The sequence below is a fragment of the Poeciliopsis prolifica genome, unplaced genomic scaffold (genome assembly GCF_027474105.1).
Source record: "Poeciliopsis prolifica strain line A6 unplaced genomic scaffold, Auburn_PproV2 SCAFFOLD012, whole genome shotgun sequence".
NCBI lineage: Eukaryota > Metazoa > Chordata > Actinopteri > Cyprinodontiformes > Poeciliidae > Poeciliopsis > Poeciliopsis prolifica.
The window spans coordinates 13,604,282-13,618,726 of NW_026562387.1; the positions used below are offsets into that span (position 1 = coordinate 13,604,282).

Genomic DNA, 14,445 nt, shown 5'->3' on the forward strand with positions numbered 1-14,445 from the left:
AGGGGAGCTGGAAGTTCCACATCTGGATAAACAGAACTTGGGTCTACATTAAAGAGAGCAATGGTTCCCTCTGGGAATGGGTAGTGAAGGGAAGGGGACACAAAAACAGCCCCCCGCTCCCCAACACTGCCTTGTTTACACTCGGTAACATGCTTGTTTCCCCAAACTCAAGTTTCACTCAGCAAAGTCCCCGTAACTTCACAGTACTTTTGTTCAGCACCAACTCTGGCCCCTCCTCCTCGTCGCAGGATCAGAGTCAAATCAAGGTCCTTCGTTTTACGAGGGCACCAGTGGAATATTCCTCTTTGAGGATATTTTTCATAACAGATGAGTGGCAAGATCCACAGTGCTGCCGGGAACACAGCTGCATTTCATTTTCAATTCAGGAAGTGTGTGTCTGTGTGAGTGGAAAGGTTGGGAGGGCAAGTGTGTCTGTGTGTGAGTGCCAGCAGGGCGGAGGGGGGTGTTCCAGCTTTTATGCACCTGGAGTAGGACTTCCTGACAATTCTTAGATGTAGTATAAAGATATCAGTCATTCAACATTTGAAAACAGTGGAGCCAGCAGGAATCATACATCGTGCACATCAATTCAAGAGTGATGAGGTCGTGCTTCAATAGATTACACTCGCAGCACTGATTTGGTTTTGCTAGATCCCACTGGGACTTTAGATGCCAAAGTTAAAAGCATGACTAGTTCTGATAGGTGTAAAGGGACTGTTAATGGTCACTGAGAGTTAGGACTCAGTTAAGCTCCCGCTAAAGCAGGACGGGAAGTGAAGATTTATGGTGAAAGGTTGGGGGTTGGACCTGGGAGACACAGCGACGACTCTTTTTTACCATAAATCTTCCACAGATAATATTACCAACATAATAGGTGATTTTATATTTATTGATATTGTTTTTCTTCTGATGATTGACTGATATACAGTCAAATCCATCAATAAACAATTTACAGATTTGGGTCAAGTAATTCATTAAGAGCTGGTCCTTACCAGGTTCCGACATTATGTAAATCTAAACTCAACATTGTAAAAGCTCAAAACGAACAAAGTAAAAAAAAACAACAAAAAAAAACAAAACAAATTAAAGATCATGTTTTCTCAGGTAAACTGCAAGATAATTTGAGACCTAAACCTCAGACTGCAGTTTATGACTGCATTTGGGTTCTTTCTAATCTCAAACATGACAGAAAGAAGACATATTTAATTTGCTGCTATAACCACTGGTTGGGTTTTACTCTGTTAATTTGTTCTTATTTGCAAACACTAGCTGAAGGGGTTGTGCAAGAGAATACTTTCTGTACATTTAAAGTCATGTTACAAATGTCTGAAAAACTGAAAGAAGTTCAAACCAGAAAGTTAAGCCAACCACCAGAAAGTGTGAATTTTTCCATCTCAAAAAATTCCATTCATCTCAGTCATTTCTTTGTTTTCACAGAAACTTCCTTCAGGAGTAAAATCTCAGAAATCAGACTTATATAAAACTGGTAATAGCTAGTTTGCTATGTTAGTTAGATGTGCTCAAGTGGCACATGTTTACAAGTAAGTTGTCAAAAACTGGCAATTAAGATGATTGCCTTATTATTTAATATCTGTATTGGCCACTCATGTATGTTGACCTGATTTAAACTATTTAAAAACCCCATGTCTGACTGGTCTGAGTAGAAACAGCACAAACAGGAACTAGTTTGTGAAGTTAAACAAAAATACTCCAATTTGCTATAGCTAATACAATTTAAATAACTCAAATGCCACTAATCTACCCAGTTTATTTGGCAATACATCCTGATTTTTTACATATTTTGTCTGCATGTTGTGAACAAAACCTTCCACCTTGCTGCTCCACAAGGAAATTAAAACAAAAATATAGTGAAATACAGTGATTTCATTTTTGGCCACTTTGCCCCTCTGTAAATCAACATGTGAAGATTCTTTGGCAATTACGTCAGAAACAGTTTATAAAAGCGAGGGAAGGTTTTTTATCAACATCAGGCTCCACTATAGAAACATCTGCTACAAATGTGGGAGTGGGGCGAGTTACTCAGCAGAAATCTTTACTGCAACCAGAAAAGTAGATGCTGGGAATACAACCACAATAAAATGACTCCATTTTGGAATCATTCATATCCATCTGACATATATGAGGAGTTCTTTTATGCACACTTCACAATGAAGCATGCACATCAGCTCATCACCTCACAGAAATCAAGGCGCTTCTGTCCAAAGCTGCTGTTTCAGAGTAAACAAGCTGACAGTGTTTGTTAAATCTGTGGAGGCAAAACGCCACAAACACACTTTGTTGGTTATAAATGACATTTAGATGCTCTGTAAAAAGCTGGATACTTTTGGTCTGGCAGTCAAATACAACATGTGGCTGATAGATCAGAGATAAGGTCACATTACCAGATACAGGAAACAGACATAAGTAGAAAATATTTAGAAAAGGGGAAACTTTTTTTTTTTCTGGATGGGACATTCTGTTTTGATTCAACTCTAATAACTTCATGATCTCTCAGGTAGAAATACTAAGTACTTGAAAAGACCGTCAAGAGGTTTATTTTGGCTCTGGAGGAACTGCAGGGATCCCCAAATCAGGTGGGAGAATCTGATTAGAGGATCGCCTTAGCGCTCTCACAAAAAAAAGAAAAACAAAATTTGACTGTTCTTCAGTTATTTTCTAAAACTATGTGACGACTCTATACACAAAGACTTGCAGTTCAAACTGCACCAAATGAAAATGGAAACAACTTTGATTGAAATGGATTGAATGCATATGTAAGCCACACTTTTCAGATTCAGGATTTCTTTTGAAATTTGAAAACTATGTGTTTTTTTTTTTTCTTCCACTTCACAAGTATGAATATTTAGGGCTAGTGTTTTAGTCTATTGCATAAAATCCCCCAAGACTTAACGGAGATATGCTTTGGTTGCAATGTGAAAACCTTTGTGAACTTTCGCAAGACACTCTAATTACCTTAGAGGTCACATACAATGCTATGAATAACTACTTTATATAAAAATGGTAAAGATAGATTATACGATGACAAATCACCAGTAACTTATCATGAAATGAAAACAGAAACTCTGAAAAAGGCTGAGAGAAACCACAGCTTTGGTTTTTCATCGGCTGATGCTGACCTATCATCTTTCGCCTTTGCTTGCACATGCAGATGAAGTCAGGTCACACAGGCAATGACTTGAAAAATAACCAAGGAAGTCAAGCCACAGGCTGACAGCCACACTTTTACTCCCTAGCAAAAGAAAACAAAGCTTTGGAAATGAAGGGCCTTTTCTGTAACAAGGACACTGCAAGAGCTGGCTTTGACATGTTACTAACCTCACTTTGTCACTATGTTCTTTGGCTCATATTCACTCATTGTTTCTGCAAAACCACGGCGCTGGTGTGATTCAGAGTGTTCACCTTTGTGCTGTAGATGTATCTCCAAGTCTGTGTCATGCATCAGCCTAATTTCCCTAAAACAAAAGACTACCCAAACACCAACCCTCTGAAATGCCAAAACAAAGTCCATGAGGTCACAGTGATACATGAGCCTCTTACATTTAAAGGCTGTGTTTATTTACAGTAAACAGCGGCAGGAACGCTATAGAAACCATGGAGAACACAAAGCCGTGTGCTGCTTAGGTCACAGAAACTGTGATTTGGACTTCAGCCTTGCTAAACACTTTCAAGAAAGCAGAGAGCAAATCTACTAAGAGATTGGTAAGAAAATTACACCTGGCACCAAAAAGAAACAGCAGTTTAACACAAATTGCAGCAGTGGAGGAAGAGTTTATGACCGGAGAGGAGGTAACAACACCAGAGGGATGTAGAAGTGATGGATGTATGGTTATATAGAAATTTACACTAGTGAAGAAACATTCGTCTTTGGTTTTCACCGGTTCTGTGCAGGGTTTCATAGAAACAATGAAAGATATTTAAAAATTCCCACAGCTCCATTTCACTTTCTCTTTCCTTTTAAATTTCTCATTAGATCCGATGAGTTCATGCCACTTATTATGGGGATTAATAGCATAACAAATTTTGGACTTTAAAGACAAATCTGAGCCGTTAGCGAGGCGATTCTTTTAAAAACAATAATTAGGTACACATGTTTCAATTTACTATTAATTCTCTCTCATCTACGCAAATTTGGATTAGCACACATAGCACAAATATATTTAAGCTTTTGCAGCTGTATGATTCTGGTTGAGTACTGGAATACTTTTCTGATCAGCAACGGAAGAACCTACCAGATTTGTTGGTTTCCCAGAAGGAACTAAATTGAAAACAGAGTCCATGCATTTTGGGCAGAAGTGAGATCAGGAGTAATTCAACAATCTTAACATTAACCTGATTTATCTGTTTCAAATCCAATCCTGTTGTGTGTTTGGGATCATGTCAATGCTGGAAAAGCCAGGTGTGGCCATGTGTTCACCAAATGGTCAAAAATGTCACCCTGAAATTTGAGGTATTCAAGAATAGCCCCACATCTTGTCCATAAACAAGAATACACAATAGGAATCAGAATTGATTCTTGCACGTCTTAGAGTTCAGTATCAGTGTTTTTTCTTCTGAAAAATAAAAACCCAATGATACTGGACTCAAATCTACAGCCAACACTGTGGCATTAGTGCATAAAGATGCCTTTGTTTACAGGACAATTTCAGTTTCAAAGTCTCTCTGAGTGAGCAAACATCTTTATCCATGCTACAGATGTTTGTTCTTTAAAGTCTGGAGCAGAAGAATGATTGAGTTTCTGCAGGGATTTCAGAAAATGAGCAGAACATCATATTTGGCAGCCAGAGAGAAAAATGTTTAGATAAAAATCCATCATAGAGTGTGTCATACACTCTATCAGATATACACCATAGAGTGTATGTATCAAGCAAAGTAACCCCAACTCAAATTGTTCACTTCTTTTCTAATGTGTAATTACTCTTAAATTTATCTGTAATTTTGAAAACATTTTTTTATACTGCATCGATTTGCGTGGGAAGTGAATAACTGATCAAATCTAAAACTAATATAAAGTTAAGATTTGAATATAAATAGAAAATGTGAAGCACACTCAGAAATACCCACAATGAAAAAACACGCAGGAGCATTTAGCTGACTAGATTTTGTAGAAACCATTTAATATCGAACCAAAATGACAACCATCATGATGCAGCAGAACATCAAATTTGGATGTGTAAGAAATTCACCTGGATTTCCCTTCAAATCCAGTTTGACTCTTTCCCCTCATAAAATAGACTCCACCCTGTTAAAAAACCTCTATTGTCTATGTACTTACTAATTCTTAAACTATTGTGTTCACACTACTCCCAAGGAAAATAAAGACATGTTTGTCCTTTTGACAAATCTAATCTTGTGATGAGTCATCTAAAATTGTGTAATACATAGATCTTGCACACAGCACTGCCAAATCTCAGCGTGTCTGTTTCCTGTTGTTATTTTCCAAAATCTTGTAATATGTCAAACCATCTGTCCTTCGTTACTAAGATGTTTTACAGGATCTCTGACATAATGTAATCTGGGCCAAGTTGTTTTACAGTCAGAAGGCAGATAACGGCCCAGTAAATGAGTCACCCGCTGCTCAAATTTCTCAGTGGGACGTTAAAGGATTTTGCACTAAATCAGGTGGGGCCCCTGTTCATGTTTTTGACAAAAAAAATGGAAAACATTCAGGTGCTGGGTTGAGTGTCAAATTAGGCACTCCATGAGAATATTTACTCTGAGGAGGATTTTGTTATAGCAGTAATGAAGAGGAGAGAAAAATGTAGTTTTATGTCTTGAGACAAAACGCCTGTGAGTTCCTCTGAGTGTTTTGCTCAAATGGAGGCAGCAAATGGAAATATTGTGCATCCATGCTAAAAAAACGTCTGCTGGTAATATATTTTTCTTTCGCAGTGGAGGTCCTGGCTCTCAGGATACTTCCCCTAATAACTGTTTAGCAGCATGGTGAATGCATTATGTCCTTTCACATGCCTACTGTGCTCACTTCAAGGTTGTACCTGGAAAGTGACGCAACCAGAGGAAGGGCAGAATTGAGGCCAAAGTTCTGGGTCCCTCTCTGAGTTCATCGAAAAACTTTGGCGCTTTGGTGGGAACTAACACCATCCCAGCGTCTTGTGTGGTCCGGTTCAGGCTCGGTCTCTTGTATTGGATGTTATGGAAAACATACGCCTTCATCACATGAGACAGTCAGACATAAAGCCCAAGCCTGTCAATAAAGGAAAGAAAAGTAAGAGGTGTAAAGACAAGACAGCCAAGTTTAGCTACAAACAGAATGGACTGGGAGAAAAGCTATAAATTAGAGAAAGAAAGCAAAGAAAGATCTAAGAGTTGGACAGAGAAACCGATGATGGACAAACTGTGAAATCCATTCACTTCTGTTAAAAGAATTAGCCAAGAATCTCTCCAGCACCATAGCCACAAGTCAGACCAATCATATAAAAATTTAAATATCAAGAAAAACTTGGCACTTCCCTGACAGGAGATCTTTCAATGTGCCTCAAATATCAGAGCCAAGGTGAAAATGTAAAAAAAAAATTAAATAAAAAAATCAAGCTTAAATTATTTTACAATCTCCCACAAGTCCAGCCTTCAAGCACCTCTGTAAAATATGACATGAGAATAAAAGATGTACATGAGAATATTAAAAAAAAAAATCTATAAGGCCAACAGAACTAACCTGATAACTTAAACCTTTTTACTTCCTTTAATGTATCTCCCAGAGAGTCTGGATTGTTTATGTTTTTGCTAACTGAAGTCTCATTTGCCATATCAGTAATACTCAGCACTTAGGTTGAGGTGTTTACAGTTAGATTCACTACTTGTATCTAACAACCGGATAGCCCTTTAATAAAAGTGTACAAATTCAAAGCTCCAGAAAGCCAATGCCATTTTGTTCCCCACATTACAAGATACTGAGACTGTTTTTACATGGGAGGAGTCCAATATGAGATTGTAGCTAAAAAAGCATATGGTAAAGTTGTATCTTAGCTTACCAATAAGATAATTATCATACAAGTTGCAAATAAACTTTTAGTTTGATAAATAAAATTATTTACATATTATTTCAAAACTGAGTTGGTCCCCCAAATTTGTTGTGCACAGCATAGGCCCTGGATAAAAACATAGACATTTGCACCACTACTGAATAATGGTGCTAAAGTTTACATTAGATTTTCAGTTTCATATCCAACTTATTCAGTGCAGTTTGATGATTGTTTATGTCCACCAAACAGTTCTGAAACTCATGGCCATCGCCCACAGGTCACTTATTGGCCAGGATGAAATAAATCCGGAAAAAGATCCATGAGGTGTTAACCTAAAGTCCTCATTTTCTTTCAAGAAACTGTAATTGTATGTGCTGCAGCATTTGCAGACTGCAACACACAGAACATAAATTATTAGTAAGCCCAATGTTGCCGTAAACGTCCCTCTTCTAATGATACTGAAGTTGGCATCCGATCTATTGTTTCAAAATCTTTGCCAAAGTAAAGGAACATTTCACTTATTGTAAGGAATCTGGGCCCTATGTACTATCTCTGGTTTAAATAAATCAAGCCTGGAACAGTGATTCTTTAATATGTTTATTGAGATTTATTAAGCCTTTGTTACCTGTACAAGAAAATATCAACACAGTTCAACTTAACTGCCTCATTTAAGAATTATTCTGTAAAAAGTAAACATCAGTGATTACCCTGTTATTACACAGCTGAACAAAAACAACATGAAGCAGCATTACAGGAGATCCTGTACGATAAAGTCAGTTTTCTATGGTTGTTACTGAGGTGGTGCACAACAAACGTATCACAGCTTTTTGGTTCCCGTTGCAAAAAGCTGCTGAAGTTGGACTTATGAGGGCAGATTTCCACGGCTGTCAATCCAGAACAACAAGCTAAAAGATGGCAAAACTTTCTGCGAAGCCAAAGTCAACACTGAGGCTTGGAGTTTGATATCTCAAATCGATGTAAGAATAATCCAAAAACAACTTCATTACAAAATTACTCCCATTCAATTTTCAGAAGGCTGTAACCCAAATGTGTCTTACTATATAACCCAGTTGATATGAAAGGTAAAGAAGTCTTTGAAAAATAGTTTTTAGATGCTGCCTCCTCAAGGCTGCAGCAGCATCCAGAAATGTTCCTGCATTGCTTTCTCCACTCCCCTCCCACGAACTCCAAGGCCCCCACTCAACTCTGAAACTCAGCGCTTGCTGCAGTTAAACAAATAGTTCATCTTTCCCAAAAAATTTTTATCAACAAAGCAGTGGGCAGTGGGAATGGTCTTACTCAGCTCTGAGATTTGGGGCCCAGAGAGTGACTTGGGTTTTGGTTTCAAAGCAAAACATCGGAGCTTAAGCACTCCAAAAGTTCTAGTCCTCGAGTGAGTATGTGTACGTGATGTCCTTTGGTTTTGTGTGTGTGGCCCACTGCTTAATGACCATCACATTAGCATCCAAAACGTGATAGCCTGCCCACACTTGGCTTTAAAGGAAAAACAAATCTGTCAGCAAGGAGAAAAGTTAGTCTGAACTGATTCGAGGAAAGCAGGAAAGATTTTGATCTAGGATTCAAAACACAATTCAAAGGTCATTTAAAACTGCCAAAAAATTTAATCTTTGCTTAAATCACTTATGTCATACTCTTCATAATATCTCTAAAATTACAAAACAATATAAATGATAAATCTTTAACTGTTTGTCATAGCTTTGAACCCGCAAAAGCACAAAACACAAATTCTGGCTAGTTCTATCCGACCTCCTGCTGTTCGCTTCCAGTCTAAATGTGGAACCAACTACAAAGACCCCCCTTGCAGATGGAGCACTGGAAAGCAGTTCAAAGAAAAACAAACAGTGAAATGTCACTAATCGGAGAAAACCAGAAATAAAATAAATATAGTGACGTCCTCCCTCCGATGAGCAGCTGGAATAATAAGCCCCAGAATGGTACTTGGGGTATCGTTCAACTTGAGCGTTTTATAAAGGACAGTCTCTTCAAATGACAATTTACTATATGAATGTGTTTTTTAAATTTGAGAGCTTTCTTTTTTTAAAGTTGTTGTCCATTGATTTCAACATAATAAAAAGCTTTAAAAGAACAGTTTGTAACACTGAAAGTAACAACAAGGTCACAAGTATAGTGAAGATATTTTGAAAGACATGTTTTAATTACAGAAAAGGACAAATATGCTGGCCATTCTTAGCAATTTAGTCATAACCACAACGACAAAACAACAAAAACAGCTGAAAATACTTCACTATGACATCTGTCTTATTTCAATCTATAACTTTTATGAAAAAGTTAACTTGTGAGGAGGGGAAGAAAACTGAGAAACCGTTGCTGATGGTGCAATAATAGAGATATAGCTACATGAAGCTCTAAGAATCTGATTTTTAATGGACACTATTATGCAAAATTGAGTTTAAATCTATAGCTTAAGCCCAACCCGGACCAAAATCATATGCTAGATGGCTTTTAAAAAACCTACAATACATACAGCACAAAGAAAATAAATGAGAACGTGTGGTATAAAGTTGCATTAATCTACTTATTCACAAGGAGCATCCAAAGTAAGATGAAAAAGTTCATTAGACTGTAACAAACACAGCGCATTGCACAACTAATGCCATCACAGAACCTAAAAAAATTGCATTTGACTCCTCCCACATTTATAACAAGTCACAAAGTGGAGATGGAAGATACTAAACAAAAGCTAAAAACAGGAGAAGTAGCACTACTGAGCCAACAGAGTGAAAAGTCAGAGATCTGGAAGTATTTTAAACTGGTAGGTGATGACAACAGACACTGGCCACGTGCCTCTAATTAGAGTTAATTAGTCATGTTGAGTCGGGATTGAACACAATGTCTATGGCCTCAGGTCGTGATGGCTCTTTTAAGCCTCATGCAAATGACATAAATTTATCCAGCTGGATAAAATCAGTAGCAAAATTATAAACTTCAAAATCCACGTTTGAAAGCCCAATTTGACAACATCTAAAAAATAAAAATAAAAACATAAAAAGGGAGAATGTCTTCCTCTGCCATCCCAAAGCAGCCTCTGTTCAAAAGCACTAAAACACACTAACTGTTCTGATGCGATGTTGCCACATTAAACCTTGAACAGTTGAAGGAGTTATGTGTGTCTCTGGAAAACATGCCAGGAATGTAGTGGTCTAACAAACTGCCCCCCTCGAAGAAAAACGTGTCACCACATCAGCCCTATCCACCACAAACCCTGCCACCTGGACAAATAAAGTCCTCACCCGAAGTCTTCATGGATAGACTTCTCTATCCAATCCAGCGTTCTTGAAATTTTACCTCTGCTGTCATTTGTGGGCAGTGACTATATAACATTATGGTCACGGTGGAAGAAACCGCTCTGTGATTTTAGGGTTTTGTGTAATATCATCCAACAGCAGCAGTAAAATACGGATAAGACTGTGGTCTGGGTGCTTAAGCCCAACTGAATTTTAAATATATTTTCAGATTAAAACTCTATGGTGTTTTATGACGTGATAGATCAACACACACTTCATCGTGAAGTGGATGCAGCAGGTTGTATGGTTATCAAAACATTTTACAAATAAGAGGCTAAAGAGTGGTGTTCAGCCCCCTTTATTTGAATACCTTAAATAAAATCCAGTCTAGTTGCCATTGGAAGACACCTAATGGAAAGATAATTGTACAACTGACAAACTGCTCTACATAGCTGAAGCTATACATTTAAACGAGACAAATTTATATGAGAAAATATCTTTGATTTGATTATGATAATATGACAAAATCTGAAAAGTTGAATGACTATAAATTCTCTTGTGAGGCACTCTACAGGATGACAACACAAATATAAAGTATCACAAAGTGATGGTTATTTTTTCCGTTAAGGACAGTCTCAAGGAGGAAACCTCAGAACAGAAAGAAAATAAATAAAATCATGTATGATGATGTCACCACAAGAATTCATTTAAGGACACAAACATTTTTAAAACCCACATGCAGAATGTTAATTTACACAATTATGCACATTTTCCAAATGCTGTTACACCTCCACAATCAACAAGTCAAAACACAGGGAAAAAAAAGGTGCTAATCAGTTGAAACATAACCTTTTAATGCAGCAGGGTGGGTTTTTTACTGGGTGGGCCCTCTGACTTCTTCTGTGGTCTGATGCTGGTGTGTGGCAAGTCGGTGTGAAAGACAACAAACTGTCCTGCTGCTGGAAGAAGCGTCCATTCAGAGAGCCACACTCCAGACGTGAGGGCGGCACGCTCCTCCACTTCCTTGCAGTCAACATGAACCCTCTCAAGGCAAGAGGAACTGCCTGACATCTGGTTTCTGAATCATACACAAACCACACACACACACACACACACTGATAGCAATAATCAACTCCAGACAACGGGATTCAATTACTCCACATCACAGTTTGTTTAGAGTTATTAAGAAGTGCCAGAGGACAGACCTCTATCCAGAGCGGGCGTTTAAAATCTGAGTTTCAGCCATAGGTTGGAGACAAAAGTCATCTGTTGTCACTGTCACTAACAATACTCATGCTGCTGCAGTTTTGTACAGAAATCAGCAGCAAACATTTTTGATTTAGGAGAGATGCAGAGATCAATTTCAGGAACATTTTCAGAATAAAAAGAATCTCAGGATCAAATCAGTAGCAGAGGACATAAATCCTTGAAGGAAGGAGTCAGACTCATGACTGAAATACATTTTTCAGTCTCAGCAAGGAAATCTTGGCAGGACGTTAAAGTGAAATGCAATTCCATTCATACCACAAGAAAGACAAATATTAAAGCCAAAATGTCACTGCAGTCCTAAAGATTGCATGCATAAGTATGATCTTTTATCTGCTGATTTATTAATATTTAAACAAAAAATTTCCAAAACTGAACTAGGCACTTGGTGTAACTATCATGTTTCTGTTTTTTTATTCCTGGTTCAATCTGTTAAAATGGGAATATGTCTTGAATTGGGTTTACATGTGTGGTGAATGTTATATTGAGAGCCATACAACATCAACAAGATGATTTATGCAAATTTGTTCAGCTGTCTTCTCAGTTAAAACATTAATACACATACAAACAAAAACACACGACCTCTAAACATGATAGTGGAGTCATTTTACAAAGTCCTGCTTTAACTTAGATTGATCAAGAATTTTTTTTTTAAAATGACATTCTGTTTTTCTACTGCATAAATATGTCAAAACACAAATTTTTAGCCTCTATTAAAAATGGGGACCACGTGAGAACATATCACTTAAGTAAGACAATTGTTTTTTTTTTTTTGTTGTTTTGTTTTTGTTATCTTAAAAGGCAGGAAATGGCTGCAAGAGCATAGTTTTTCACCCTAGTACCGTCCAAGAAATAATTAATTGTGTAAAGGTACTGAATATGTTAAAAAAAAAGGTTAGACCTACATATTGCAACAAATCATAAGATAATTGTCAGCAAGGAAAGATATCTGTTAGATATAAACAGTGGGGATATTGGGATGATCAGTCTCCATAGCATCAATTAAACGCTATGCCAGGGGCTTGCTAGTAAGATGCCTTTTCAGACCTACCATAAAATTGTAAGCATGTTGAGTTTGCTAATAGCTACTGGCCAAATGAAATTGAGGTTGAGTTTGCAAACACACCATAATCTGTGTGTTGAATAAACTGACACTCTTAAGTACAACCAAGGATCAGTCAGTCGTTTTTTTTTTTTTTTAAGAAAACGTCATTCTGCTCGTGACCTTCATTGGCAGTAGTCATTCAGAAAATAGGCAAAATATGAGAGGGAGCAGCAAGTTCAAGAGTCATTAGGCTGCATCAAGGACTTATATATATGGAGGAACTGACTGCATTATAAATTCTTCAAAATGTCAGAAAGTGTCTTATAACAATTTGGTGGCCTTTGGATCTTTTAGCAGAATAATGATTTTTAACAATTGGACAAACAAACAGTTTAGAGACCTTACATATAAATCATGCTGTATGTTTCAAATGTATAAAAATGCATGAGCAGTCATATAGCAAACACATGAAACTCATCCAAAGGATTCTAAAGTATTCCAGCTAATCCTTTCATGGCTTTCAGAGCGAATTAGGTCAGATCCTAAAGTGCTGTTAATGTGCACACCGGCTGCTATTTCTCCACAAACAAAACTAAACTACCAGATTTGGAAACTTGGAAATGTTGAACAGATGGAATCACAAGACACAGACCTTTAAAAACTGAATGTTCAGAGATTTTTTTTCACATCAAATTATGCTGAACGGTATCAGGTATGGCATCTGCAATATAACAGAGATGTACTGTAGATTGAAGGATGTTTTTATTCATTGTTATTAAACATATCTGTATGATAAGAGCTGCGGAATGGCACCAGAAAATCAAACATAGTGAATTCCATCTGTCTGCAGTCTCATGCACATATGGAAAATGTGATAACTATTATACAACTGACAGGCTTTTGGAGTCAAACATTGCTCCTCTCCGCTTCAACTCCCTTTCTCCAAACCAGGAAGCAGTGGGTTGATTTTGGCAACCCTCAGTTGCCCTTTTCTCCTCCTTTCATTAACATCTTGGAGCATGAATACCAGATTTTGAGTTTTTTTATTGCCTACACTAAAAGAGGAAAAAATTAGAATCCCCAAACTCATTGTAAAAGTGTGCCTGTGTGTTCTGCAGCTGGAGGTGTTTGTGAGCACGAAAAAGTACCAGTTGGTTCGACAAAAAAGTGATGCCGTGTGCTTTTCTTGAGCTTAACTCACACATGTATGTAAAAGCACACACCCTCCAGGGAATACCAGTATAAGAGCTAAGGTACAAGCATGTTTCTTGCAGTACAGAGAACTGCAGCTTGCCAAAGCAAAGCATAAGCATTCCAACTGGAGGGGTTACAGAAACACAGGTGTCTTGGCAAACCTTTGCTGTTTTTTAATTACTCATTCAAAGAGTCAAGCCCAAGAGTTTGAAAGACACTTTATGGAGGCATTGCTGAACTTCTAAAACTCTCCCCTGACATCTGTAATGTGGGTCACGTCACGGACACCCGGGGTATTCCTGAGGAGGAACACACAGACTTTGCAGGTTTTCTTCACTCTTAATGGAGAGTCAGAATAGCAGGTGACACTCAGGGATCACAGGCTATGTTGAAAACAGCAGCTAATTAATAGCACATGCGTTCATCTGGCAAGCACATCACAGATCAACGCCTCCTCTTTATATGTTGCACCTGGAGTTTCTCTATGATGTTTTATATAGCCTAATGAAGCCATGCCAACGAGAGAAACATAAATGAAGTTAAAGGACAAAAAGGTTTATGGGACCTCTTGGAGCTCAAAAAGATGCTAACACCATTGTTCCCTCGCCACGCAGTCAAAGCTGTTTTTAGAAGTTTAATGATACATCAAAGTTGCATAACAAACCATAAAACG

At 37.7% G+C, this 14,445-nt stretch overlaps 1 protein-coding gene across 1 annotated transcript in view; it reads right to left on the minus strand.

The window, feature by feature from the left end:
* LOC129364968 (collectin-12-like) overlaps positions 1-14,445 on the minus strand; it is a 36,167-nt gene that overhangs the window by 10,443 nt on the left and 11,279 nt on the right. The gene's annotated exons all lie outside the window — the stretch shown is intronic.